General features: G+C 46.5%; 1 long non-coding RNA gene across 1 annotated transcript; it reads left to right on the top strand.

Annotated features, from left to right (window-relative positions):
• The first annotated feature begins 236 nt into the window (after nt 1-236).
• LOC130684372 (uncharacterized) lies at nt 237-3,231 on the top strand. Its single transcript, XR_008998621.1, has 3 exons — nt 237-422; nt 1,694-1,740; nt 1,841-3,231. It is a non-coding gene; the product is annotated as an uncharacterized LOC130684372 (long non-coding RNA).
• Nucleotides 3,232-4,290: the final 1,059 nt, after the last annotated feature.

Below are 4,290 nucleotides of genomic sequence, written 5' to 3'. Positions count from 1 at the left end.
AATTCTTAGGCTCTGGGCCACAGCCACTGGCCACTGGGTTTGGGATTTGGGCCTGGAGCCCTTTGGCCCACCTGGCTCCTGTCTGGGATCTTTGGATAGATCCTCCTGCCGGAACTCCTGGCCGGCCCGGTTTATGCCTAGAAGGAGGATCTTCTGTTCTTTCCTGAGATGTTCTTTTTCCCATCCCAGGAACCTCTACAGCTGACTCCAAGAAACAGAAGTAATAATAGGAAAGAGAGAATCATATTCTGTCAGGTCTTGGCCCAGGGTTCCTTACCTTCCTGATGGTTCTATGTTTCCTAGGCGGTGGGGAGGATGGATTACTTGGCAGGAAGGGGAGTAGCAGGAGGAAGAGCCCCAGTCCACACAGGATGGTGAAGATGGTATCAGTCACCCAGGAAGTGGAACTGGAGCTCAGCCAGGTAGCTAGAACGGTTTTCAGAGATAGGAGAGGATTCTCCATCATCTGAATCGCACTGCTGCCCTCAGGCAACTGACCTCTGCAGTGTGCTGGGGTACAGCACACCAGGCCCACATCACTGAGCAATGGCCTTGTCACAAAGGGCTCCTGAGGGTGGGGGCGGGGACAGAGGAGCAGGCTGGACCCCAGCCCATCCCCCACATCCAGCCCCACAGATCCCTCCACCCTTTTCTAAGCCTTCCAACCCTGGAATTGAGATAACCTGAGATTCTGTTCTGAGATCTTTACTTGAGATTTCTACTTGAGCTCCATCAATTTCATAGCTTTAAAAATCTGGAGTTGTCCCTGGAATTTGTTTAATTGCTAGGGATTTTTATTCTCAGGATCCCCTCTTTGTGCAACTCCAACATTTCCACGTTTCTGCCTTGTGTCACATTAGCTGAGGCATAGAACTCAAATTTCTTTTATGCTGCTTTAGCAATGTGAATTTTAAAAGCATTTTGAAATTTTTATTTCAATCTTTACTCTTTTTGGCTACAGGGACGTCAGATTTATTATTCAAATTTTATAAAGTTGAATAAGTATAAAACAAATAGAAATAGATAAGCCTTCAAAGTACAGTTTTCATAAGTTTCCAGCACTTTTGTTTCTGAAATCAATAAAGGTTAAACTACACAAAAACTTCTGAACATTCTGCATACACACCTACACACATCCATTAGAAAAATCAATCCAAAAGTCTCAAACCTTGAGAATCAAGCATTTCTTTCAGTTCAAAAAGGCTTCCTTCAGTAATTATTGTAAGTAGAACTTCTAGTGAATTCCCTTAGTTTTTGTTGAGTTGGGGATATATTTATTTTGCTTTCATTTTTGAAAGATTTGGTAGATATGAAATCTTTGAAGTTTTTTTTCTTTCTGCACTTTGAAACTTACCTACACCCTTTCCTCCATTGTTTGTTTTTTTAATTGAAGTATAGTTGATACACATTATATTGTTTCAAGTATACAACACAGTGGTTCAACAGTTACCCTTATTATATCCTCACACCCACCAGTACATTGCTATCTGTCCACATAGAAAGGTGTTAGAGAAACATTGGCTACATTCTCCATGCTGACTTCCATCTCTATGACAAACTTATGATGGAGATTTTTTTTACCTCTTTATCCCCTTCACCCACCGCAACCCCTCCCCCGTGCTAACCACCAGTCACTTCTCAGTGTCTCTGAGTATACTGCTGTTTTGTTCATTTTGTTTTGCTTTGTTTTTAGATTCCATGTGTAAATGAAATGATACAGTGCATTGTTTCTGATCAGAAGTCTGTGCTTAATTTTCCACTTACTCATCCCTCTTACCCTGATCTTTTCTTAACTTTGTCTTCCTCCTCACTTATTGAATTTGTAAAAAATTTAACTTAGGCTGTTGCTGGTCTCTGAAGATTATTCTCAAGTAGTGAACACAGAGTTTCTCTTTACCTCTGGTGATAAAGAACCAGGGGCATATGTGTAATTGTTTTGTTCATTCACTGCTTCTGCCCCTCACACGATGGTAATGTCTGCTCACGCTCAAGTCAGGTGCTAAGAAGGCTTGCTGGTGAGTGTGTGCACGTGTGACAGGAGCTCAGGGCCTGGTGGCCGCTGGATGTGCTGGATCCTTTCACTGCACATGTCAGCGCCTGGAGGTCTTTTCTTCAAAGAAGGCACCGATGGGGCAGTGGGAGTCTGCCTGCCAGAATTCCAGGAGCTAGGTAGGGCGAACATGCTGGACAGACATGCCCTCCAGTTCCTGCTTCAGGGAGAGCCGGCCCAGCTGTCACTCCTGCCTGAGTGGCAGGAAGCCCCTGCTCCGGGCCGCCCAGGGCCTGACCACAAACACCTGCCCTCTGAGGTGGCTGCTGAACTCGAGCAGCACTGGCAGGCCTGCTCAGAGTGCAGAGAGCAGGGGGGCAGCCCAGCGTGGCAGGGAGCTCTCCATGTCTGTCAAAGCCCCCGGTTTAACTCTCCGCTGAGAGTGACCAGTGTCTGGAGGCTCAGTAAGCAGTGGGTTCTATTTTCTGGAACCCAAAATAGCAGTCTCGGCAGACACCATCACTGCCCACATTGCTTGCAGATCTGTGACCCCCACTGCATGTACCTGTGGCCACAGGAGAACATGCCCGGAGCAGGCTGCAGCCAGACTGGGCAGGAGCAGTGGGTCTGCTTCTGAGGGAGTCTGAACTCAGACACAGTCAGTCCGGAGAGAGTCAGCCAGCACTAAGCTAGTAGCCCTGCCTGTGTCCTCTTATCACAGCTGCCTGGAGCGCTACCTGTGTGCGTCCATTTGGAGGGGCCATCTGCTGGGATCTCAGTGTTGCTGCCCATGTGGAATGAATACCTATCCCCACTGCCTGCTTGTGGTTCACCCAGCACTGTGAAGTGGGTCCTAATCATCAGAGAAATGCAAATTAAAACCACAATGAGATATCACCTCACACCAGTTAGGATGGCCAACATCCAAAAGACAAACAACAACAAATGTTGGCGAGGATGTGGAGAAAGGGGAACCCTCCTACACTGCTGGTGGGAATGTAAACTAGTTCAACCATTGTGGAAAGCAGTATGGAGGTTCCTCAAAAAACTCAAAATAGAAATACCATTTCACCCAGGAATTCCACTCCTAGGAATTTACCCTAAGAATGCAACAGTCCAGTTTGAAAAAGACGTATGCATCCCTATGTTTATCGCAACACTATTTACAATAGCCAAGAAATGGAAGCAACCTAAGTGTCCATCAGTAGATGAATGGATAAAGAAGATGTGGTACATATACACAATGGAGTATCATTCGCTCATAAGACGAAACATATCCTACCATTTGCAACAACATGGATGGAGCTAGAGGGTATTATGCTCAGTGAAATAAGCCAGGTGGAGAGAGAGAAGTATTAAATGGTTTCACTCATCTGTGGAGTATAAGAACAAAGAAAAACTGAAGGAACAAAACAGCAGCAGAATCACAGAACCCAAGAATGGACTAACAGTTACCAAAGGGAAAGGGACTGTGGAGGATGGGTGGGAAGGGAGGGATAGGGGAGAAAGTGGGGCATTATGATTGGCACACATGGGGTAGCGGAGGGGGACACGGGAAGGGTAGTATGTACAGAGAAGACAAGTAATGATTCTATAGCATCTTGCTACGCTGATGGACAGTGACTGTGGGGGGGGTGTTGGGGTGACTTGATAGTGGGGGAAGTCTAGTGGCCATGGTGTTGTTCAAGTAATTGTACACTAATGATAATTAAAAAAAAAAGACCTGATCAAAGAGCTGGGAAAGGAGAAGCCCAAAAGAACCCAAATGGGGGCCATTAACCCCCACTTCACAAGGGGCCACGGTCAGGGGCCCGATTTGCCTCCAAGTCCCTGGGATGACTCAACTCCTCCACACCTGGGTCCTGGTGGGTGGCCAGCACAGCCCACCATCTCTCTGCCATCTCCATGGAAGACCCCCGGCCAAGTGGTTTCAGCCCCTGCCACCTCTCAGGGCAGAAGGTGGCCTCACCACATCAGGTGGCCAGGGAAGCAACTTCTGCTCTTCCAGGCAGCACCAGCAGTGACTGGGCAAGAGACCCAGAAATGCCAGAAGAAGGTGGCACACCAGAAGAGAACTGTAAGCACTCTGATAATTAAACTGTCACTGGAACTGCAGCCCATGAAAGGAGGTCAGAGCCTAGACATGAAATTTAAAAAGGGCAACTGCCTGCTAAAATAGATTTAAGTGGCATTAATGGTCTCTTACTATAATAACAAAATGTCCAGGATACAAAAATTCAATCATACCAAGGACCGTAAAAATCACATTTAGAGTGAGAAAAAACAATGTCACTACAGAA

The sequence above is a fragment of the Manis pentadactyla genome, chromosome 7 (assembly GCF_030020395.1).
Source record: "Manis pentadactyla isolate mManPen7 chromosome 7, mManPen7.hap1, whole genome shotgun sequence".
Taxonomy (NCBI): Eukaryota; Metazoa; Chordata; class Mammalia; order Pholidota; family Manidae; genus Manis; species Manis pentadactyla.
This window is presented reverse-complemented; position numbering and strand designations above follow the sequence as displayed.